General features: G+C 45.7%; 1 protein-coding gene across 1 annotated transcript in view; it reads right to left on the bottom strand.

Annotated features, from left to right (window-relative positions):
• LOC145861804 (short transient receptor potential channel 5-like) overlaps positions 1 to 17,213 on the bottom strand; it is a 100,641-nt gene extending 83,428 nt beyond the window's left edge. The window contains exon 1 of the mRNA XM_082965351.1: positions 16,864 to 17,213. The gene's annotated coding sequence lies outside the window, so the exon portion shown is untranslated. The remainder of the gene's footprint in view (positions 1 to 16,863) is intronic.
• Positions 17,214 to 26,469: the final 9,256 nt, after the last annotated feature.

Genomic DNA, 26,469 nt, shown 5'->3' with positions numbered 1-26,469 from the left:
GAAGGAGGAGAGAGGAGAGAAGGGAAGGAGAGGAGGGAAGGAGGAGAGAAGGGCAGGGTGAGGACGGAGAGAGAGAGTTGGGAATGATGATGGAGAGGGGTGGAAAAAGATACTGGGTAGTATAGTGATACTGGGTAGTGTGGTGATACTGGGTAGTATGGTGATACTGGGTAGTATAGTGATACTGGGTAGTGTGGTGATACTGGGTAGTGTGGTGATACTGGGTAGTATGGTGATACTGGGTAGTGTGGTTATACTGGGTAGTGTGGTGATACTGGGTAGTGTGGTGATACTGGGTAGTGGTGATACTGGGTAGTGTGGTGATACTGGGTAGTGTGGTGATACTGGGTAGTGTGGTGATACTGGGTAGTGTGGTGATACTGGGTAGTATAGTGATACTGGGTAGTGTGGTGATACTGGGTAGTATGGTGATACTGGGTAGTATGGTGATACTGGGTAGTATAGTGATACTGGGTAGTGTGGTGATACTGGGTAGTGTGGTGATACTGGGTAGTATGGTGATACTGGGTAGTGTGGTGATACTGGGTAGTATGGTGATACTGGGTAGTGTGGTGATACTGGGTAGTATGGTGATACTGGGTAGTATGGTGATACTGGGTAGTAGTAGTATGGTGATACTGGGTAGTATGGTGATACTGGGTCGAAGTAGTATGGTGATACTGGGTAGTGTGGTGATACTGGGTAGTGTGGTGATACTGGGTAGTAGTAGTATGGTGATACTGGGTAGTGTGGTGATACTGGGTAGTGTGGTGATACTGGGTAGTATAGTGATACTGGGTAGTGTGGTGATACTGGGTAGTGTGGTGATACTGGGTAGTGTGGTGATACTGGGTAGTGTGGTGATACTGGGTAGTGTGGTGATACTGGGTAGTGTGGTGATACTGGGTAGTATGGTGATACTGGGTAGTATGGTGATACTGGGTAGTAGTAGTATGGTGATACTGGGTAGTAGTAGTATGGTGATACTGGGTAGTGTGGTGATACTGGGTAGTAGTAGTATGGTGATACTGGGTAGTGTGGTGATACTGGGTAGTGTGGTGATACTGGGTAGTATAGTGATACTGGGTAGTGTGGTTATACTGGGTAGTATGGTGATACTGGGTAGTATGGTGATACTGGGTAGTGTGGTGATACTGGGTAGTATGGTGATACTGGGTAGTAGTAGTGTGGTGATACTGGGTAGTGTGGTGATACTGGGTAGTATGGTGATACTGGGTAGTAGTAGTATGGTGATACTGGGTAGTATGGTGATACTGGGTAGTGTGGTGATACTGGGTAGTATGGTGATACTGGGTAGTATGGTGATACTGGGTAGTATGGTGATACTGGGTAGTGTGGTGATACTGGGTAGTATGGTGATACTGGGTAGTGTGGTGATACTGGGTAGTATGGTGATACTGGGTAGTAGTAGTGTGGTGATACTGGGTAGTATGGTGATACTGGGTAGTAGTAGTATGGTTATACTGGGTAGTATGGTGATACTGGGTAGTATGGTGATACTGGGTAGTGTGGTGATACTGGGTAGTGTGGTGATACTGGGTAGTATAGTGATACTGGGTAGTGTGGTTATACTGGGTAGTATGGTGATACTGGGTAGTGTGGTGATACTGGGTAGTGTGGTGATACTGGGTAGTGTGGTGATACTGGGTAGTATGGTGATACTGGGTAGTGTGGTGATACTGGGTAGTATAGTGATACTGGGTAGTGTGGTTATACTGGGTAGTATGGTGATACTGGGTAGTGTGGTGATACTGGGTAGTGTGGTGATACTGGGTAGTGTGGTGATACTGGGTAGTATGGTGATACTGGGTAGTGTGGTTATACTGGGTAGTAGTAGTATGGTGATACTGGGTAGTAGGAGTATGGTGATACTGGGTAGTATGGTGATACTGGGTAGTATGGTGATACTGGGTAGTATGGTGATACTGGGTAGTATGGTGATACTGGGTAGTGTGGTGATACTGGGTAGTATGGTGATACTGGGTAGTATGGTGATACTGGGTAGTAGTAGTGTGGTGATACTGGGTAGTGTGGTGATACTGGGTAGTATGGTGATACTGGGTAGTAGTAGTATGGTGATACTGGGTAGTATGGTGATACTGGGTAGTGTGGTGATACTGGGTAGTATGGTGATACTGGGTAGTATGGTGATACTGGGTAGTATGGTGATACTGGGTAGTGTGGTGATACTGGGTAGTATGGTGATACTGGGTAGTGTGGTGATACTGGGTAGTATGGTGATACTGGGTAGTAGTAGTGTGGTGATACTGGGTAGTATGGTGATACTGGGTAGTAGTAGTATGGTTATACTGGGTAGTATGGTGATACTGGGTAGTATGGTGATACTGGGTAGTGTGGTGATACTGGGTAGTGTGGTGATACTGGGTAGTATAGTGATACTGGGTAGTGTGGTTATACTGGGTAGTATGGTGATACTGGGTAGTGTGGTGATACTGGGTAGTGTGGTGATACTGGGTAGTGTGGTGATACTGGGTAGTATGGTGATACTGGGTAGTGTGGTGATACTGGGTAGTATAGTGATACTGGGTAGTGTGGTTATACTGGGTAGTATGGTGATACTGGGTAGTGTGGTGATACTGGGTAGTGTGGTGATACTGGGTAGTGTGGTGATACTGGGTAGTGTGGTGATACTGGGTAGTATGGTGATACTGGGTAGTGTGGTTATACTGGGTAGTAGTAGTATGGTGATACTGGGTAGTAGGAGTATGGTGATACTGGGTAGTATGGTGATACTGGGTAGTATGGTGATACTGGGTAGTATAGTGATACTGGGTAGTGTGGTTATACTGGGTAGTATGGTGATACTGGGTAGTGTGGTGATACTGGGTAGTGTGGTGATACTGGGTAGTGTGGTGATACTGGGTAGTGTGGTGATACTGGGTAGTGTGGTGATACTGGGTAGTATGGTGATACTGGGTAGTGTGGTTATACTGGGTAGTAGTAGTATGGTGATACTGGGTAGTAGGAGTATGGTGATACTGGGTAGTATGGTGATACTGGGTAGTATGGTGATACTGGGTAGTGTGGTGATACTGGGTAGTATGGTGATACCATGAGGAAATTCATTTATTAGCGTCCTGTTTGCCCACGAACCTCAGGACGCCTGTTTTCCTTTTCTAAATGTTATGGGTCTGTCCCTGAGTCACATCTCTACTCAGGTCGTCACATTGAATTTAACTTCACTCTGCCTACTATATAATAGATTTCTATTTATTTATTAAAGGCTACTGCATAAAAAGGCTGATTTGATCACATCCAAAGGCCTTCCTGTGTATGTAGGAATACACTGTGTATCTCTGGTATATCCCCCGTCTCCCCTCGTCGGATGAGCTCAAAATGCTACTCAGAGCAATCAGTACGACGACCAATAACACCGTGTGACTCTGGTTCTTTTTCCTGTGTTCGGTACTGACCTAGTGGCTAACCACACTGCAACTGGACTAATTGAAATCGAACCGAGATCCCCCCCCCCCCCCCCCCCCCCTTTTGGAGCGAACCACGGTGCGTTGTTTACTGTGCTCTCCAAAGTGTACTAGTCAACAAAACGAGCACCAAAAGCACACCGCCTGGTACGGCAACTGCTCGGGACTCCGACCGCAAGGCGCTACAGAGGGTAGTGCGAACGGCCCAGTACATCACTGGGGTCAAGTTTCCTGCCATCCAGGACCTCTATACCAGGCGGTGTTAAAGGAAGGACCTAAAATTTGTCAATGATTCCAGCCATCCTAGTCATAGACTGTTCTCTCTGCTACCGCACGGCAAGAGGTACCGGAGCACCAAGTCTAGGTCCAAGAGGCTTCTAAACAGCTTCTACCCCCCCAAGCCATAAGACTCCTGAACAGCTAATCAAATGGCTACCCAGACTATTTGCATTGCCCCCCCCCCCGTCTACGCTGCTGCTACTCTCTGTTATTATCTATACATAGTCACTTTAATAACTCTACCTACATGTACATATTACCTCAACTAACCAGTGCCCCCCACATTGACTCTGTACCGGTAACCCCCTGTATATAGCCTCCACATTGACTCTGTACCGGTACCCCCTGTATATAGCTTCCACATTGACTCTGTACCATAACACCCTGTATATAGCCTCCACATTGACTCTGTACCGTAACACCCTGTATATAGCCTCCACACTGACTCTGTACCGGTACCCCCTGTATATAGCCTCCACATTGACTCTGTACTGGTACCCCCTGTATATATCCTCCACATTGACTCTGTACCGTAACACCCTGTATATAGCCTCCACATTGACTCTGTACCGTAACACCCTGTATATAGCCTCCACATTGACTCTGTACCGTAACACCCTGTATATAGCCTCCACATTGACTCTGTACCGTAACACCCTGTATTTAGCCTCCACATTGACTCTGTACCGTAACACCCTGTATTTAGCCTCCTCATTGAGGCTAACGCCTTAAGCGTTGTGTTGCATTATGGGTCTATGGGTCGGCCCGGCTCGCGAGGGCCTTAAGCGTTATGTTGCATTGTGGGTCTATGGGTCGGCCCGGCTCGCGAGGGCCTTAAGCGTTATGTTGCACTGTGGGTCTATGGGTCGGCCCGGCTCGCGAGGGCCTTAACCGTTATGTTGCACTGTGGGTCGGCCCGGCTCGCGAGGGCCTTAACCGTTATGTTGCACTGTGGGTCGGCCCGGCTCGCGAGGGCCTTAACCGTTATGTTGCATTATGGGTCGGCACCGGTTTGCGGGTGCTTTTTCAAAAAGCCTATGTCAGAGATCATTTGCATTAGGAGTTAAAGGTAGACTCAGCGATACGACGTACACTACCGGTCAAATGTTAAGACACACCTACTCATTCAAGGGTTTTTCTTTATTTTTACTATTTTCTACATTGTAGAATAACAGTGAAGACATCAAAACTATGAAATAACACATATGGAATCATGTAGTAAACAAAAAAGTGTTTAACAAATCAAAATATATGTTATATTTGAGATTCTTCAAAGTAGCCACCCTTTGCCCTGATGACAGCTTTGCAGACTCTTCGCTGCATCAGATGACCTGGCTTCCACATAAATCACAAAACAGTCGGAAGGACCCGAAATGTGGGCAGAGCACACGGCAAATACCAAATAGATGATTGTTGAGTTGCAACAGATCAGAACGTTTAGCATAAAATGTTTATAAACTATAAATTCTTCACATAATAAGCGCAGCGATGCACGTGAATGTTCATTTCATAATACAATTAGTGGAAAACACAATCATGAGAGGTTTCATGTGACAGAGATTAAAATATCTGGTAGAAATATTTAAAGTGCAGCTATTAGCATGAGTTGCTAATATGACTAGGATTGTGCCTTTGGCTGCTGGACAATGAAAGACAGTTGAAAACCAATAGAAAATGAGAGAAAATAGGCTACTAGTTTCAATGACATATGGAAGTTTTTATAAAATAATTTCCTGCACGTTTGGTGTGATTTTCCCTAGACTACTTTGAAGCACGGTAAAGTCATGCCTCACAATATTTAGTAAAAGTTTCAGACTTCAAACAACAAAGTATATATTTTTCAAAAGGCATACTGCTTCCTGCTCATTGCAAAGCGGAGTGTGAGGCGCTGATGTAGACTGCCTTCCATTGACTACGCATTAGAATGGGGAATAGAAAGCGCACTTCAATTACCAGTTAAGAAATACAAATAGTAGCTCTTTTTAATTGAGCCATAGCTTTTTACATTCCATTGCCCTTAGAATTCTTGTATAATTGGTCTTAAAAAAAAAAACATGTTTCACACCAGCAGCAACAGACAAACTGTTGGAGCTGTATTCACAACTCTCTCTCTCTCAAACAGACAGCTGTTGGAGTTGTATTCACAGCTCTCTCTCTCTCAAACAGACAGCTGTTGGAGCAGTATTCACAGCTCTCTCTCTCTCAAACAGACAGCTGTTGGAGCTGTATTCACAGCTCTCTCTCTCTCAAACAGACAGCTGTTGGAGCTGTATTCACAGCTCTCTCTCTCTCAAACAGACAGCTGTTGGAGTTGTATTTACAGCTCTCTCTCTCTCAAACAGACAGCTGTTCGAGCTGTATTCACAGCTCTCTCTCTCTCAAACAGACAGCTGTTGGAGCTGTATTCACAGCTCTCTCTCTCTCAAACAGACAGCTGTTGGAGCTGTATTCACAACTCTCTCTCTCTCAAACAGACAGCTGTTGGAGCTGTATTCACAGCTCTCTCTCTCAAACAGACAAGCTGTTGGAGCTGTATTCACAGCTCTCTCTCTCTCAAACAGACAGCTGTTGGAGCTGTATTCACAGCTCTCTCTCAAACAGACAGCTGTTGGAGCAGTATTCACAGCTCTCTCTCTCTCAAACAGACAGCTGTTGGAGCTGTATTCACAGCTCTCTCTCTCAAACAGACAGCTGTTGGAGCTGTATTCACAGCTCTCTCTCTCAAACAGACAGCTGTTGGAGCTGTATTCACAGCTCTCTCTCTCAAACAGACAGCTGTTGGAGCTGTATTCACAGCTCTCTCTCTCAAACAGACAGCTGTTGGAGCTGTATTCACAGCTCTCTCTCAAACAGACAAGCTGATGGAGCTGTATTCACAGCTGTCTCTCTCATACAGACAAGCTGTTGGAGCTGTATTCACAGCTCTCTCTATCTCAAACAGACAGCTGTTGGAGTTGTATTCACAGCTCTCTCTCTCAAACAGACAGCTGTTGGAGCTGTATTCACAGCTCTCTCTCTCAAACAGACAGCTGTTGGAGCTGTATTCACAGCTCTCTCTCTCTCAAACAGACAGCTGTTGGAGCTGTATTCACAGCTCTCTCTCTCAAATAGACAGCTGTTGGAGCTGTATTCACAGCTCTCTCTCTCAAACAGACAGCTGTTGGAGCTGTATTCACAGCTCTCTCTCTCTCAAACAGACAGCTGTTGGAGCTGTATTCACAGATCTCTCTCTCAAACAGACAGCTGTTGGAGCTGTATTCACAGCTCTCTCTCTCAAACAGACAGCTGTTGGAGCTGTATTCACAGCTCTCTCTCAAACAGACAAGCTGATGGAGCAGTATTCACAGCTCTCTCTCTCAAACAGACAGCTGTTGGAGCTGTATTCACAGCTCTCTCTCTCAAACAGACAGCTGTTGCAGCTGTATTCACAGCTCTCTCTCTCAAACAGACAAGCTGTTGGAGCTGTATTCACAGCTCTCTCTCTCAAACAGACAAGCTGTTGGAGCTGTATTCACAGCTCTCTCTCTCAAACAGACAGCTGTTGGAGCTGTATTCACAGCTCTCTCTCTCAAACAGACAGCTGTTGGAGCTGTATTCACAGCTCTCTCTCTCTCTCAAACAGACAACTGTTGGAGCAGTATTCACAGCTCTCTCTCAAACAGACAGCTGTTGGAGCTGTATTCACAGCTCTCTCTCTCTCTCAAACAGACAGCTGTTGGAGTTGTATTCACAGCTCTCTCTCGCTCAAACAGACAGCTGTTGGAGCTGTATTCACAGCTCTCTCTCTCTCAAACAGACAGCTGTTGGAGCTGTATTCACAGCTCTCTCTCTCTCAAACAGACAGCTGTTGGAGCTGTATTCACAACTCTCTCTCTCTCAAACAGACAGCTGTTGGAGCTGTATTCACAGCTCTCTCTCTCAAACAGACAAGTTGTTGGAGCTGTATTCACAGCTCTCTCTCAAACAGACAGCTATTGGAGCAGTATTCACAGCTCTCGCTCTCTCAAACAGACAGCTGTTGGAGCTGTATTCACAGCTCTCTCTCAAACAGACAGCTGTTGGAGCAGTATTCACAGCTCTCTCTCTCTGAAACAGACAGCTGTTGGAGCTGTATTCACAGCTCTCTCTCTCTCTCAAACAGACAGCTGTTGGAGCTGTATTCACAGCTCTCTCTCTCAAACAGACAGCTGTTGGAGCTGTATTCACAGCTCTCTCTCTCAAACAGACAGCTGTTGGAGCTGTATTCACAGCTCTCTCTCTCAAACAGACAGCTGTTGGAGCTGTATTCACAGCTCTCTCTCTCAAACAGACAGCTGTTGGAGCTGTATTCACAGCTCTCTCTCTCAAACAGACAGCTGTTGGAGCTGTATTCACAGCTCTCTCTCTCAAACAGACAAGCTGATGGAGCTGTATTCACAGCTGTCTCTCTCATACAGACAAGCTGTTGGAGCTGTATTCACAGCTCTCTCTCTCTCTCTCAAACAGACAGCTTTTGGAGCTGTATTCACAGCTCTCTCTCTCAAACAGACAGCTGTTGGAGCTGTATTCACAGCTCTCTCTCTCTCAAACAGACAGCTGTTGGAGCTGTATTCACAGCTCTCTCTCTCTCAAACAGACAGCTGTTGGAGCTGTATTCACAGCTCTCTCTCTCAAACAGACAGCTGTTGGAGCTGTATTAACAGCTCTCTCTCAAACAGACAGCTGTTGGAGCTGTATTCACAGCTCTCTCTCTCTCAAACAGACAGCTGTTGGAGCTGTATTCACAGCTCTCTCTCTCAAACAGACAGCTGTTGGAGCTGTATTCACAGCTCTCTCTCTCAAACAGACAAGCTGTTGGAGCTGTATTCACAGCTCTCTCTCTCAAACAGACAGCTGTTGGAGCTGTATTCACAGCTCTCTCTCTCTCAAACAGACAGCTGTTGGAGCTGTATTCACAGCTCTCTCTCTCTCAAACAGACAGCTGTTGGAGCTGTATTAACAGCTCTCTCTCTCAAACAGACAGCTGTTGGAGCTGTATTCACAGCTCTCTCTCTCTCAAACAGACAGCTGTTGGAGCTGTATTCACAGCTCTCTCTCTCAATCAGACAGCTGTTGGAGCTGCAGTAGTACCCAGGTCTCTACAGTAGTGGTGGAGGAGGTAGGAGCAGTAGTACCCAGGTCTCTACAGTAGTGGTGGAGGAGGTAGGAGCAGTAGTACCCAGGTCTCTACAGTAGTGGTGGAGGAGCAGTAGTACCCAGGTCTCTACAGTAGTGGTGGAGCAGCAGTAGTACCCAGGTCTCTACAGTAGTGGTGGAGGAGCAGTAGTACCCAGGTCTCTACAGTAGTGGTGGAGGAGCAGTAGTACCCAGGTCTCTACAGTAGTGGTGGAGGAGCAGTAGTACCCAGGTCTCTACAGTAGTGGTGGAGGAGCAGTAGTACCCAGGTCTCTACAGTAGTGGTGGAGGAGCAGTAGTACCCAGGTCTCTACAGTAGTGGTGGAGGAGCAGTAGTACCCAGGTCTCTACAGTAGTGGTGGAGGAGCAGTAGTACCCAGGTCTCTACAGTAGTGGTGGAGGAGCAGTAGTACCCAGGTCTCTACAGTAGTGGTGGAGGAGCCGTAGTACCCAGGTCTCTGCATTAGTGGTGGAGGAGCAGTAGTACCCCAGGTGTCTACAGTAGTGGTGGAGGAGCAGTAGTACCCAGGTCTTTTCAGTAGTGGTGGAGGAGCAGTAGTACCCAGGTCTCTACAGTAGTGGTGGAGGAGCAGTAGTACCCAGGTCTCTACAGTAGTGGTGGAGGAGCAGTAGTACCCAGGTCTCTACAGTAGTGGTGGAGGAGCAGTAGTACCCAGGTCTCTACAGTAGTGGTGGAGGAGCCGTAGTACCCAGGTCTCTACAGTAGTGGTGGAGGAGCAGTAGTACCCAGGTCTCTACAGTAGTGGTGGAGGAGCAGTAGTACCCAGGTCTCTACAGTAGTGGTGGAGGAGCAGTAGTACCCAGGTCTCTGCATTAGTGGTGGAGGAGCAGTAGTACCCCAGGTGTCTACAGTAGTGGTGGAGGAGCAGTAGTACCCAGGTCTTTTCAGTAGTGGTGGAGGAGCAGTAGTACCCAGGTCTCTACAGTAGTGGTGGAGGAGCAGTAGTACCCAGGTCTCTACAGTAGTGGTGGAGGAGCAGTAGTACCCAGGTCTCTACAGTAGTGGTGGAGGAGCAGTAGTACCCAGGTCTCTACAGTAGTGGTGGAGGAGCAGTAGTACCCATGTCTCTACAGTAGTGGTGGAGGAGCAGTAGTACCCAGGTCTCTACAGTAGTGGTTTGTGGGTAAAACCACTTGGGAAGCCAAGCCAGGGAAAGAATCCCATATTCCGACCTGTGTGTTGTGACAGTAGCGTTGTTTGCTCTATAACCTGTTAGTTTATGTGTCTTGACACCGTGTTATACTGTACAGGCCTAAAGGCTGAGACAATAAGAAGACGCAGTGGCAGAATAAAGTCAATAAATTGTTTCATCACTAAACCGCAGAGCAACGTCTGTGCTGTGAAGTTCACAAAACAGTTAGCATGTAACCAACAGTTACATGACCTACAGCATGGTCGATCAAGTTCATGTTTAGTAGTCTGAAACTGTCGGAAAACAACTATTGATTTAGTTACCTCAAGTCGCCAAGAAAACAGGAGCTTCCTCCACTAGTCCAGCAACATTTACACACTTCAACACTTCAACAAATCACCTCTGTGTTGTTGTTTGTGTCGTACTGCTATGCTTTATCTTGGCCAGGTCGCAGTTGTAAATGAGAACTTGTTCTCAACTAGCCTACCCGGTTAAATAAAGGTGAAATACAGTTACAAAAAAGAAAACAATTTTGTCTAATCAAGGTAAGAGTAATATGATGTGGGTGTCCATAGTACTGTGTCCATAGTACTGTGTCCATAGTACTGGGTCAGTAGTACTGTGTCCATAGTACTGGGTCAATAGTACTGGGTCAATAGTACTGTGTCCATAGTACTGGGTCAATAGTACTGGGTCAATAGTACTGGGTCAGTAGTACTGTGTCCATAGTACTGTGTCCATAGTACTGGGTCAATAGTACTGGGTCAGTAGTACTGTGTCAATAGTACTGGGTCAATAGTACTGGGTCAGTAGTACTGGGTCAATAGTACTGGGTCAATAGTACTGTGTCCATAGTACTGGGTCAATAGTACTGGGTCAATAGTACTGGGTCAGTAGTACTGGGTCAATAGTACTGGGTCAATAGTACTGGGTCAATAGTACTGGGTCAATAGTACTGTGTCCATAGTACTGGGTCAATAGTACTGGGTCAATAGTACTGGGTCAGTAGTACTGTGTCCATAGTACTGTGTCCATAGTACTGGGTCAATAGTACTGGGTCAATAGTACTGGGTCAATAGTACTGTGTCAATAGTACTGGGTCAATAGTACTGGGTCAGTAGTACTGGGTCAATAGTACTGGGTCAATAGTACTGGGTCAATAGTACTGTGTCCATAGTACTGTGTCAATAGTACTGGGTCAATAGTACTGGGTCAATAGTACTGGGTCAATAGTACTGGGTCAATAGTACTGGGTCAATAGTACTGTGTCCATAGTACTGTGTCAATAGTACTGGGTCAATAGTACTGGGTCAATAGTACTGTGTCCATAGTACTGGGTCAATAGTACTGGGTCAATAGTACTGGGTCAGTAGTACTGTGTCCATAGTACTGTGTCAATAGTACTGGGTCAATAGTACTGGGTCAGTAGTACTGTGTCAATAGTACTGGGTCAATAGTACTGGGTCAGTAGTACTGTGTCAATAGTACTGGGTCAATAGTACTGTGTCCATAGTACTGTGTCCATAGTACTGTGTCAATAGTACTGTGTCAATAGTACTGGGTCAATAGTACTGGGTCAATAGTACTGTGTCCATAGTACTGTGTCCATAGTACTGTGTCCATAGTACTGTGTCAATAGTACTGGGTCAATAGTACTGGGTCAATAGTACTGTGTCCATAGTACTGTGTCCATAGTACTGGGTCAATAGTACTGGGTCAATAGTACTGGGTCAGTAGTACTGTGTCCATAGTACTGTGTCCATAGTACTGGGTCAATAGTACTGGGTCAATAGTACTGGGTCAGTAGTACTGTGTCAATAGTACTGTGTCAATAGTACTGGGTCAGTAGTACTGGGTCAGTAGTACTGGGTCAATAGTACTGGGTCAATAGTACTGTGTCCATAGTACTGTGTCAATAGTACTGGGTCAATAGTACTGGGTCAATAGTACTGGGTCAATAGTACTGGGTCCAATAGTACTGTGTCCATAGTACTGTGTCAATAGTACTGGGTCAATAGTACTGGGTCAATAGTACTGTGTCCATAGTACTGGGTCAATAGTACTGGGTCAGTAGTACTGGGTCAGTAGTACTGTGTCCATAGTACTGTGTCAATAGTACTGGGTCAATAGTACTGGGTCAGTAGTACTGGGTCAGTAGTACTGGGTCAGTAGTACTGGGTCAGTAGTACTGTGTCAATAGTACTGGGTCAATAGTACTGTGTCCATAGTACTGTGTCCATAGTACTGGGTCAATAGTACTGTGTCAGTAGTACTGGGTCAATAGTACTGGGTCAGTAGTACTGTGTCCATAGTACTGTGTCCATAGTACTGGGGTCCATAGTACTGTGTCAATAGTACTGGGTCAGTAGTACTGGGTCAGTAGTACTGTGTCCATAGTACTGTGTCCATAGTACTGGGTCAATAGTACTGGGTCAATAGTACTGGGTCAGTAGTACTGGGTCAGTAGTACTGGGTCAATAGTACTGGGTCAGTAGTACTGTGTCAATAGTACTGTGTCAATAGTACTGGGTCAATAGTACTGGGTCAGTAGTACTGTGTCAATAGTACTGTGTCAATAGTACTGGGTCCATAGTACTGTGTCAATAGTACTGGGTCAATAGTACTGGGTCAGTAGTACTGTGTCAATAGTACTGGGTCAATAGTACTGGGTCAGTACTGTGTCAATAGTACTGGGTCAGTAGTACTGGGTCAGTAGTACTGGGTCCAGTAGTACTGTGTCCATAGTACTGTGTCCATAGTACTGGGTCAGTAGTACTGGGTCAATAGTACTGGGTCAGTAGTACTGTGTCCATAGTACTGGGTCAATAGTACTGGGTCAGTACTGTGTCAATAGTACTGTGTCAATAGTACTGTGTCCATAGTACTGTGTCAAAAGTACTGGGTCAGTACTGTGTCAATAGAACTGTGTGAGTGTGTGTGTGTGTGAGAGAGAGAGTGTGTAAGTAGAAAAAAACATGTTCACCCTACTTGTAGAGAAACGCCAAATCCATCCTCCTCTCTTTCATGTTGCTGAAACGGTCGATGACTCGCTTTTAGTTTTTTGTTGTCCAAGGCTACCAGGCTAAAATACTTGCTCGCTAGCCTAACTTCCTTTCATGGGTAACGATGCACCAGGCTAGCTAGTTAACATTAGCCTTCTACATCTAGCTACATATTGAACTTCCATCCTCTCAGTCCAGGGGCACAATGTCAGAATTAATGGTTGGATCACAATCGCCATTGTTAATCCTTGGTATGAAGCCTACGGAAAATTTAGTAAAACCATAAGTCCAAATCTCTATCTCCATCCATGGCTAATTTAGGAAAGGGACAATTTTTGCTAGCTAGCTAGCTAGCCACTGGAGGACAACGACACAACGAGATGCAACAAATCAAGTTTTTTTTCTTTCTGTCAGTTACATTTTTTCCTGTGATGTGATTGGTGTGAAGCCAAATCCAAACTGACTTCCCTTGACACTGAGTTCACCAAAATATTTGACAGTGTAATCCTACCAATAGCTCTTTACGGAAGTGAGGTTTGGGGGGCCACTCAATAAACTGGACTTTAATATGTGGGACAAACATCCAAATGAAGCCCTACATGCAGAATTCTTGTCGGAAACATCCTACAAGTCCAGAGAAATACACCCAACTAATGCATGTAAGGGCAGAATTGGGACGCTTTCCAGTAGTAATGAAAATACCACAAATATATAATATAAACGTTGGCTACATCTAAATTCAAGTCTCCAATTTAAAGCACTTAAAACCCAACAGCTGAGCCCAGAAACAAGCCCAGAAATACTCAACACACCAAGAGATTCATTATTCGCAGAAATCTTATTGAGCCCGGAGGGGGAAAAAAAACAAACAAATTCTCATGTTGTGAAGGAGCAACGCCTCCTCTTGCAGCCTAATATGTACATACATTTGTCTGCCGTGGCCTGAAGGACACTGAATAATAACATCTGCATAGTAAACACTAACTTACTTATTATTACTATTACTATTATTATATATTATTAGTTTTAGTAATTATATTTTTTTTCTATTTCTACTATTTAATGTTATTTTATTGTTATTATTTCTATTATTTCTGTATTTATTTTTAGTATTATTTACTACCATTAAAAATGATTATTCTTTAATATACTGAACAAAAAATATAAACGAAACATAACAAATTCAAATATTTTGACTGTTACAGTTTTTATAAGGAAATCAGTCAATTGATATGAATTAATTAGGCCTTAATCTATGGATTTCACATGACTGGAAACACAGATAAGCATCTGTTGATCACAGATACCTTAAACAAAAGGTAGGAGTGTGGATCAGAAAACCAGTCAGTATCTGGTGTGACCATTTGCCTCATGCAGCGCTGCACATCTCCTTCACATAGAGTTGATCAGGCTGTTGATTGTGGCCTGTGGAATGTTGTCCCACACCTCTTCAACGGCTGTGAGAAGTTGCTGGATATTGGCGAGAACTGGAACACGCCTATCCAGAGCATCCCAAACATGCTCAACGGGTGACATGTCTGGTGAGAATGCAGGCCAGAACTGGGACATTTTCAGCTTTCAGGAATTGTGTTCAGATCCTTGCGACATGAGGCAGTGCATTATCATGTTGAAACATGAGGTGATGGCAGCGGGTGAATGGCACAACAATGGGCCTCAGGGTCTCATCACAGTATCTCTGTGCATTCAAATTGCCATCGATAAAATGCAATTGTGTTCGTTGTCCGTAACATATGTCTGCCCATACCATAACCCCACCGCCACGACGTTGACATCAGCAAACCGCTCGCCCACACGACGCCATACACGCTGTCTGGAACAGGAACAGAATCCCTGCACCCACACAAGATGAGCAGAGAAACTGTTGCTAACGATCAGACATGAACTTGGGGCACCTCAACACACACACACACACACACACACACACACACACACACACACACACACACACACACACACACACACACACACACACACACACACACACACACACACACACACACACACACACACACACCACACACACACACACACACACACACACACACACACACACCTCTTTGGCACTTACACATTCCAAAGTCTTTCAACTCTGAATGATGTTGTTGCTTTAGTGCAAAATCTGTTTATAGAACAGTAAGTATGACTTTATGAAGTGTTATGTCTGGATAAAGTATGTTATTAGTATACTCTCTTTGATATAGAGTAGCACTAGACTAGTAGGCTATTAGTAAATGGAAGACCAACAGAACACATACTCCCTCATCTCTCTCTCTCTCTCTCTCTCTCTCTCTCTCTTTCTCTCATTCCATGTCTCCTCTCTTCTCCTACTCTATCCATTCTTCTCTTCTCCTCCTGCCGTTGCGCCCTTGAACAAGGCACTTAACCCAACCCACAACAACAGCTCCCCCCGGGCGCCCAGCGTGGCAGCCCCCCACCTGTCCAACAACCTGTCCAACAACCTCTCCAACAACCTGTCCAACAACCTCTCCAACAACCTGTCCAACAACCTCTCCAACAACCTGTCCACTAACCTGTCCAACAACCTCTCCAACAACCTGTCCAACAACCTGTCCAACAACCTCTCCAACAACCTGTCCAACAACCTCTCCAACAACCTGTCCAACAACCTGTCCAACAACCTGTCCACTAACCTGTCCAACAACCTGTCCAACAACCTCTCCAACAATCTGTCCAACAACCTCTCCAACAACCTGTCCAACAACCTGTCCAACAACCTGTCCACTAACCTGTCCAACAACCTGTCCAACAACCTCTCCAACAACCTGTCCAACAACCTCTCCAACAACCTGTCCAACAACCTGTCCAACAACCTGTCCACTAACCTGTCCAACAACCTGTCCAACAACCTCTCCAACAACCTGTCCAACAACCTGTCCAACAACCTGTCCAACAACCTGTCCAACAACCTGTCCAACAACCTCTCTCCAACAACCTGTCCAACAAACCCTCTCCAACAACCTGTCCAACAACCTGTCCAACAAACCTGTCCACTAACCTGTCCAACAACCTGTCACAACAACCTGTCCAACAACCTCTCCAACAACCTCTCCAACAACCTGTCCAACAACCTGTCCAACAACCTGTCCACTAACCTGTCCAACAACCTGTCCAACAACCTCTCCAACAACCTGTCCAACAACCTCTCCTCTCCAACAACCTGTCCAACAACCTCTCCTCTCCAACAACCTGTCCAACAACCTCTCCTCTCCAACAACCTGTCCAACAACCTCTCCTCTCCAACAACCTGTCCAACAACCTGTCCTCTCCCCTAACCTGTCCCAACAACCTGTCCAACAACCTGTCCAACAACCTGTCCTCTCCATTAACCTGTCCAACACCCTCTATATGCATATGTACAGTAAGTGTCTTTCGGAGTGGGTTGGGTTAAAAGCCCAAAGTCACATTTCAGTTGGACCAATGAAATGGTAGTAACCATAACGTTATCCTGTCTATCTCTCTTCTACTGAATTAAAATGTGTCAACAGTGCTGAAAACCTCTTAACATAACCCGATACACCAATGCTAGCCCACTCTACCTAATGATATACTGGATAGGGCCAGAGAATAATATCCTGACAGGAAACAGTGATAAGCAGCAGGAAATGATCTTATATACCTTTAGACTTTAACCTTTCTGGTTATAAATTGAGTTAAAAGCGAAGTCATTAGAACACATGAACAAATTCATGAATAAAATAGACGTATCTACAAAATATATATTTTTAAAATATAAAATCTGATATATATTTTTTAAGAAGGTGGCGTTACCTGATTTGGTTTCCTTCTTCTTTCTGCTTTAACGTATTTTCCGAACAGATCGTCAACGGGTCTAGAGTCTTCCTCTGGCGGGAAAGATGCGTTATTTTCGCGTGGTTCAGGTCATCCTATCGCCACCAGGTCCGAGCAGGAATCTGAGCAATCGGTGTCCTCCAGTCTCCGCTTCGGCATGCTTTCATGCTGCGTCGACCAGAGTGGAGTGGTGAGCCCTCTCTCTCTCTGTCTCTCTCTCTCTCTCTCTCTCTCACACACACACTCCCCTAGCATTAAAACGCACAACACACACACACACATACACACACACACACACACACACACACACACACAGAGACACGGGGAACTCCTGGCGCATCGAGGAGCATCCCCCTCAGCTACCCTGCACACATCTGGATTATATTCTGTTGCTATCGCACTCCTCAAAACCTTCTCTTCCTGGTGTTTTTCATATTTATATATAATATTTATATATAATATCTTTACCTTTACAGCATGTTATGAACACATTTATAACTGTCAATTCCTTTTCCAAAAAAAAACAAAACAAAAAAAAACAATGCAAATGTATTAGCCAAAGCTACAGGTGAATCTTTTCAAAATGTGTTTCTGTTGACTGTTGAAAACATAGGAAACAGACCAGATAATAATTCTCCACACTGATGTGGCGAAGAGGAGGAGGACGATGGTGGGAGCACTAGCTATGCGTGGCTGGTAAGCAGTGCGGTCTCCTCGGTTTGGATCAGAGCCAGCTCCGTGGGCTCCGGTGGCAGTGTGTGTGTGTGTGTGTGTGTGTGTGTGTGTGGTGTGTGCTGCTGCCTGCGGTTGTCATGGTGCCGGTTGGAGAGTGTTAACGTGGTTGCCGTGGAGAGATAGATGTGCGTGGATGTTCTCTCTATCTCTGTGTTGATCTTGACACCAGTTCTGTTTTCTAACAGCACATCGAACCAACTGTCAGTTTCCTTCGCTGCAGCCTCTCTCTCTCCTTCTCGCTCCTTCTCCCGCTCTCTCTCTCATTCTCCCGCTCTCTCTCTCCTTCTCCCCCTCTCTCGCCTTCTTCCCCGCTCTCTCCTTCTCTCTCCTTCTCCCGCTCTCTCTCTCCTTCTCCCCCTCTCTCTCGCCTTCTTCCCCGCTCTCTCCTTCTCTCTCCTCCTCCCGCTCTCTCTTCTTCTCCCCCTCTCTCTCTCCTTCTCTCTCCTTCTCCCGCTCTCTCTCTCATTCTCCCGCTCTCTCTCTCCTTCTCCCCCTCTCTCGCCTTCTTCCCCGCTCTCTCCTTCTCTCTCCTTCTCCCGCTCTCTCTCCTTCTCCCCTCTCTCTCTCCTTCTCCCCCACTCTGTCCTTCTCCCCCTCTCTCTCCTTCTCCCCCGCTCTCTCTCTCCTTCTCTCTCCTTCTCCCGCTCTCTCTCTCCTTCTCCCCCTCTCTCTCTCTCTCTCCTTCTCTCTCCTTCTCCCGCTCTCTCTCTCCCCTTCTCCCCCACTCTCTCCTTCTCTCTCCTTCTCCCGCTCTCTCTCTCCTTCTCCCCCGCTCTCTCTCTCCTTCTCTCTCCTTCTCCCGCTCTCTCTCTCCCCCCTCTCTCTCTCTCCCCCCCTCTCTCTCTCTCCCCCTGCCTCCTTTCTCATTTTCCTGTGGTGCATATCTTGTTATCAGTAAAATTTTTATGTTTGTATTTTTTTACTTACTTATTGTTCTCGCATGCCCTCCAATCCAGGTGTCTCTACTCACCCGCGTGTCCCGGTCAAACCGCTCCTGTCCCTCCACCCATCTTATCGAACAGCCCCTTCACATTACAATGTCCGTTACCTGCCAGCAGTTTCACGCCCTGACCAGCAGTTTCTATTCACCTGCAGGGCTCGAAGGTTAATCTCCACCCAATCAATCACACCTGTCAATCAACTGAGAAGGCGGGGCTATCACCCCATAGACTCAAAATATAAGAGAGAAAAAACTGCTCTGAGAGAGAGAGAGATTATTTATTTTTCCTTTTGTACTTTAACTATTTGCACTTCGTTACAACACTGTATATATACAGTACAAAAAAATTAAAAAATTAAATGTATGCATTCACTACTGTAAGTCGCTCTGGATAAGAGCGTCTGCTAAATGACTCAAATGTAAACGTAAATGTAAATATATACATAATATGACATCTTAAATGTTTTTACTGTTTTGGAACTTTTGTTTATCTATTTTACTTGCTTTGGCAATGTTAACATTTGTTTCCCATGCCAATAAAGCCCCTTGAATTGAATTGAGAGAGAGAGAGAGAGAGAGAGAGAGAGAGAGGAGAGAGAGAGAGAGAGAGAATTTATGTTGTAGTCCATTTTTGTAATAGTTGAGCAGACTCTCCTTTCTCTTTAACACGTACACTAAGACAGACAGACACAGGTCATGCCGGCTTACACACACACACACACACACACACACACACACACACACACACACACACACACACACACACACACACACACACACACACACACACACACACACACACACACACACACACACACACACACACACACGTCAGGAGTGGATGGAGATGTTCTGGAAGACTGGAGGGACTTTGGGAGGATGTTCTAGAATGTTGTAGAATCACTGGAGAAGAAGAACGGAGAAGTGGAGGGAGACGATGGTCTGTTCTTTGTCTGCTTCATCTGTTATTGCAAAAGCGGTGTGTGTGTGTGTGTAAGCCGGCATGACCTGTGTGAGTGTGTGTGTGTGATCCATTATAGCACAGACACCTGGTGCCTCTGCCATCAAGCCTGGCTCTGGACAGTGTATGTGACGTGTGTGTGTGTGTATGTGCATGTCCAACCTTGGTCTGGACAGTGGGTCTAGGAACAACTGATTCAATTACACCATCAGAGAAGGGGGGATGAGTGTAAGAAAGAAAGTAGAGGAATAAGGAGGTAGGAAGAGAGAGAAGAAGGGAAGGAGCATTTAGATTTTCTCCTCTCTAGCATCAAACTAGACACTCTAATGTACTTGTCCTCTTGCTCAGTTGTGCACCGGGGCCTCCCACTCCTCTTTCTATTCTGGTTAGAGCCAGTTTGTGCTGTTCTGTGAAGGGAGTAGTACACAGCGTTGTACGTAATCTTCAGTTTCTTGGCAATTTCTCGCATGGAATAGCCATCCTTTATCAGAACAAGAATAGACTGACGAGTTTCAGAAGAATGTTATTTGTTTCTGGCCATTTTGAGCCTGTAATCGAACCCATAAATGCTGATGCTCCAGATACTCAACTAGTCTAAAGAAGGCCAGTTTAATTACTTCTTTAATCAGAACAACAGTTTTCAGCTGTGCAAACATAATTGCAAAAGGGTTTTCTAATGATCAATTAGCCTTTTAAAATGATAAACTTGGATTAGCTAACACAACGTGCCATTGGAACACAGGAGTGATGGTTGCTGATAATGGGCCTCTGTACGCCTATGTAGATATTCCCCCCCAAAAATCAGCTGTTTACAGCTACAATAGTAATTTACAACATTAACAATATCTACACTGTATTTCTGATGAATGTGATGTTATTTTAATGGACAAAGAATGTGCTTTTCTTTCAAAAACAAGGACATTTCTAAGTGACCCCAAACTTTTGAATGGTAGTGTGTGTTTATATATATACACCACCGTTCAAACGTTTTAGTACACCTACTCATAAAAGGGTTTTTCTTTATTTTTACTGTTTTCTACATTGTAGAATAAAGGCATCAAGACTATGAAATAACACATATGGAATCATGTAGTAACCAAAAAAGTGTTAAACAAATCAAAATATATTTTAGATTTTAGATTCTTCAAATAGCCACCCTTTGCCTTGATGACAGCTTTGACCACTCTTGGTAATTTACTCAAGCCTAACGGTAAGATTGAGTAAATATGTCGTCACGGTAGTAAAACCTGGTTTGTCCTGTTCCGTTAGCGCCTACAGCAGTTCTACCGTTTTAACGGTGTGATTGACCTCAGTAAACCATTGTCTGTCTGTCTGTCTGTCTGTCTGTCTGTCTGTCTGTCTGTCTGTCTGTCTGTCTGTCTGTCTGTCTGTCTGTCTGTCTGTCTGTCTGTCTGTCTGTCTGTCTGTCTGTCTGTCTGTCTGTCTGTCTGTCTGTGTGTCTGTGTGTGTGTGTGTGTGTGTTTTCCCGAAAGCATGACCAGCAAAACATTGCTGAAATGGGATGAGTTTGTCACAATGACATCCAATTAAGAGGTTTAGACAGAAATAGAGAGATACAGAGAGGAGATAAATAGACAATAAAGAGAGGGAGAGAAAGAGAGAGAGAGAGAGAGATGGGGGAGAGAGAGATAGAGAGAGGAGATACATGGACAATAGAGAGAGAATGAGAAAGAGAGAGAGATGGGGGAGAGAGATGGGGGAGAGAGAGATGGGGGAGAGAGAGATGGGAAGATAGAGATGGGGGAGAGAGAGATGGGGGAGAAAGAGATGGGGAGAGAGAGAAATGGGGGAGAGAGAGATGGGGGAGAGAGAGAGAGAAAGAGAGAGATGGGGGAGAGAGAGATGGGGGAGAGAGAGAGAGAGACAGAGAGAGATGGGGGAGACAGAGATGGGGGAGAGAGAAATGACGTCTGATGATCAGTCTATTGTCAACCAGGTAGAGAACCAACCACGTCAGGTAGAGAACCCACCACGTCAGGCAGAGAACACACCACGTCAGACAGAGAACCCACCACGTCAGGTAGAGAACCCACCACGTCAGGAAGAGAACCCACCACGTCAGGTAGAGAACCCACCACGTCAGGTAGAGAACCCACCACGTCAGACAGAGAACCCACCACGTCAGGCAGAGAACACACCACGTCAGACAGAGAACCCACCACGTCAGGTAGAGAACCCACCACGTCAGGAAGAGAACCCACCACGTCAGACAGAGAACCCACCACGTCAGGCAGAGAACACACCACGTCAGACAGAGAACCCACCACGTCAGGCAGAGAACACACCACGTCAGACAGAGAACCCACCACGTCAGACAGAGAACACACCACGTCAGACAGAGAACCCACCACGTCAGGCAGAGAACACACCACGTCAGACAGAGAACCCACCACGTCAGACAGAGAACCCACCACGTCAGGTAGAGAACACACCACGTCAGGCAGAGAACACACCACGTCAGGCAGAGAACACACCACGTCAGACAGAGAACACACCACGTCAGGTAGAGAACACACCACGTCAGGTAGAGAACCCACCACGTCAGGTAGAGAACCCACCACGTCAGGTAGAGAACCCACCACGTCAGGTAGAGAACCCACCACGTCAGGTAGAGAACCCACCACGTCAGGTAGAGAACACACCACGTCAGGTAGAGAACCCACCACGTCAGGTAGAGAACCCACCACGTCAGGTAGAGAACACACCACGTCAGGTAGAGAACCCACCACGTCAGGTAGAGAACCCACCACGTCAGGTAGAGAACCCACCACGTCAGATAGAGAACACACCACGTCAGGTAGAATACAGGCATCAAGACTATGAAATAACACATATGGAATCATGTAGTAACCAAAAAAGTGTTAAACAAATCAAAATATATTTTGATATATCACAAAATGGGACAAACACCAAATTGAGACTCTGCATGCATAATTCTGCATAAATATCCTCTGTGTACAACGTAAAACACCAAATAATTAATGCAGAGCAGAATTAGGCAGATACCCGGTAATTATCAAAATCCGTAAAAGAGCCGTTCAATTTTACATCCACCTAAAAGTAAGTGATTCCCAAACCTTCCATAACAAAGCCGTCATCTACAGAGAGATGAACCTGGAGAAGAGTCCCCTAAGCAAGCTGGTCCTGGGGCTCTGTTCACAAACACAAACACACCCCACAGAGCCCCAGGACAGCAACACAATTAGACCCAACCAAATGTCTTTCTTCTTTTGGAACTTTTGTGAGTGTAATGTTTACTGTTAATTTGTTTTGTTTATTTCACTTTTGTTTATTATCTACTTCACTTGCTTTGGCAATGTTAACATATGTTTCCCATGTTAATAAAGCCTGTCACACCCTGATGTGTTTCACCTGTCTTGTGCTCGTCTCCCATTTGTTCCATTATTCCCTGTGTACTTATACCGGTGGTTTCTATTTGCCAGTTGCCAGTTCGTCTTGTCTCGTCAAGCCTACCAGCGTGTTTTTCCATCCTCCTTTTATTCCTAGTCCCTGTTTTCCTCCCGGTTCCGACCTTTTCTGCCTGCCCTACCATTCTGCCTGTCCTGACCTCGAGTCTGCCTGCCATACCATTCTGCCTACCCTGACCCTGCCTGCCATACCATTCTGCCTGCCATACCAGCCCGCCTGCCAAACCATTCTGCCTGCCAAACCATTCTGCCTTCCATAACAGCCCGCCTGCCAAACCATTCTGCCTGCCAAACCATTCTGCCTGACATACCATTCTGCCTGACATACCATTCTGCCTGCCATACCATTCTGCCTGCCATACCATTCTGCCTGCCATACCGTTCTGCCTGCCAAACCATTCTGCCTGCCAAACCATTCTGTCTGCCACACCATTCTGCCTGCCATACCATTCTGCCTTCCATACCAGCCCGCCTGCCATACCAGCCCGCCTGCCAACAATTCTGCCTGCCATACCATTCTGCCTGCCATACCATTCTGCCTGCCATAGCATTCTGCCTGCCATACCATTCTGCCTGCCATACCATTCTGCATGCCATACCATTCTGCATTTCATAGTATTCTGCCTGCCATACCATTCTGCCTGCCATACCATTCTGCCTGTCATAGCATTCTGCCTGCCATACCATTCTGCCAGCCATACCATTCTACCTGCCATACCATTCTGCCTGTCATAGCATTCTGCCTGCCATACCATTCTGCCTGTCATAGCATTCTGCCTGCCAAACCATTCTGCCTGACATACCATTCTGCCTGACATACCATTCTGCCTGCCATACCATTCTGCCTGCCATACCATTCTGCCTGCCAAACCATTCTGTCTGCCATACCATTCTGCCTGCCATACCATTCTGCCTGCCAAATCATTCTGCCTGACATACCATTCTGCCTGCCATACCGTTCTGCCTGCCAAACCATTCTGCCTGCCAAACCATTCTGTCTGCCACACCATTCTGCCTGCCATACCATTCTGCCTTCCATACCAGCCCGCCTGCCATACCAGCCCGCCTGCCAACAATTCTGCCTGCCATACCATTCTGCCTGCCATACCATTCTGCCTGCCATAGCATTCTGCCTGCCATACCATTCTGCCTGCCATACCATTCTGCATGCCATACCATTCTGCATTTCATAGTATTCTGCCTGCCATACCATTCTGCCTGCCATACCATTCTGCCTGTCATAGCATTCTGCCTGCCATACCATTCTGCCAGCCATACCATTCTACCTGCCATACCATTCTGCCTGTCATAGCATTCTGCCTGCCATACCATTCTGCCTGTCATAGCATTCTGCCTGCCATACCATTCTGCCAGCCATACCATTCTGCCTGTCATAGCATTCCGCCTGCTATACCAGCCCGCCTGCCATACCATTCTGCCTGCCACACCATTCTGCCTGTCATAGCATTCTGCCTGCCAAACCATTCTGCCTGTCATAGCATTCTGCCTGTCATAGCATTCTGCCTGTCATACCATTCGGCCTGCCATAGCATTCTGCCTGTCATACCATTCTGCCTGCCATAGCATTCTGCCTGCCATACCATTCTGGCTGCCCTACCATTCTGCCTGCCATACCATTCTGCCAGCCCTGACTCTGCCGGTCCTCAACCTGCCTCTTGCCTGCCCCTTGTCTATTAATAAATATCAGAGACTCTAACCATCTGCCTCCTGTGTCGTTATAAAATATCTTAGGGGGGAGAGAGAGAGAGGAGAGATAGATAGAGAGACAGAGAGAGACAGATCTAACGAGCACACGAGGGGACAGCTTTATTACAGGCCATACTGTTTCTGTCTTAATCTCCCCCATAGAAACAACAGTGACAGCACCATCAACAAAAACGGAAGGGATCTGTTGCAGCTCTGTAGAAGCCTGGGTCTGTACTTTGTCAATGGTAAGTTACGGGGGGACTCTTTGGGGAGACTTACCTACTGCTCACCTCTTGGCCACAGTACAGTAGACTATATGATCACAGACTTGGACCCTTTCTCTCTCAGCTCATTCACTGTCAAGCCACTAACACCTCTGTCTGATCACAGCCAAATTACGTTGTTCCTCAAAAGAACAGATATGGAAACAACCACACATTCACAGCCCAGTAAGCTGTACAACATCAGAAATTCATACAGATGGGCCCAAAACAGCACAGAAGAATACCAGCAAGCGACCTGGAACCAAAATATCCAAACACTCTTAGATAACTTTCTGGATACCACATTCACTCACAGTAAAGAAGGCATCAATCTAGCAGTACAAAACATCAACTATATATTCAGGCAAACGGCAAAAGAAGCACAATTGAAATTGACAAAAAACAAAACAAAGAAGATCACAGATGACAACTGGTTTGATGCAGATTGTAAAATTATAAGGAAAAAACTTATAGTGAGGGAAAAAGTATTTGATCCCCTGCTGATTCTGTGCGTTTGCCCACTGACAAAGAAACAATCAGTCTATAATTTTAATGGTAGGTTTATTTGAACAGTGAGAGACAGAATAACAACAAAAAAATCCAGAAAAACGCATGTCAAAAATGTTATAAAATGATTTGCATTTTAATGAGGGAAATAAGTACAACAGCAAGCAGCTGACACTAATTTAGGAGTCCATAAAAAGAGTTCTGTAAGATTCTCCTACATGTCCAGAGGAAAACTACAAACAATGCATGCAGGGCAGAATTAGGCCAATATCCACTAATATAAAAACTCAAAAAAGAGTAATTAAGTTTTGGAAACATCTAAAATACAGTGACCCCCTCTCATATCATTACCAAGCCCTGCAATGCCAAGAGCTGAGCAAAGAAAAGAGTCCCCTCATCCAGCTGGTCCTGGGGCTGAGTTCACAAACCTGTTCTACTAACACACTGAAGCCTCAGGACCAGAACATCCAATCAATCAGAATAAACTAAATTACAACACAGTCAAAACAAAACTAAATTGCTTATTGGGAAACACAAGCACAAACACAAAGCAAAATGCAGTGCTATCTGGCCCTAAATCGACAGTACACCGTGGCTAAATATTTGACCATGGTTACTGATCAAAACCTTAGAAAAACCTTGACAAAGTACAGGCTCAGTGAGCACAGCCTTGCCATTGAGAAGGGTAGACACAGGAAAACCTGGCTCCCTGTAGAGGAAAGGCTGTGCAACCACTGCACCACAGCAGAACCTGAGACGGTGCTGCATTTCTTGACAAAATGTCAAAAATATAAAACAATTAGAGAGTGTCATTTTCCCAAATTTGAAACCCTTATTCAAGGTTTCAAAGACCTCTCTGATGAGGATAGGCTACCTGTCCTGTTGGGGGAGGATGCAGAGAGCTGTGGGTTGGCAGCGCACTACATTGCTGCCTGCCATAAGATGAGGGACAGTGTCTGACAGACCAATCAACCTGCACATGTCCTCTACTGTATGCTTATTGTTATTGTTGTTATTATTTTT

The sequence above is a fragment of the Salmo salar genome, chromosome 18 (genome assembly GCF_965601325.2).
Source record: "Salmo salar chromosome 18, fSalSal1, whole genome shotgun sequence".
Classification (NCBI taxonomy): Eukaryota; Metazoa; Chordata; class Actinopteri; order Salmoniformes; family Salmonidae; genus Salmo; species Salmo salar.
The sequence above is the reverse complement of the archived record's forward strand: the minus strand, read 5'-3'. Positions and strand labels throughout refer to the sequence as shown.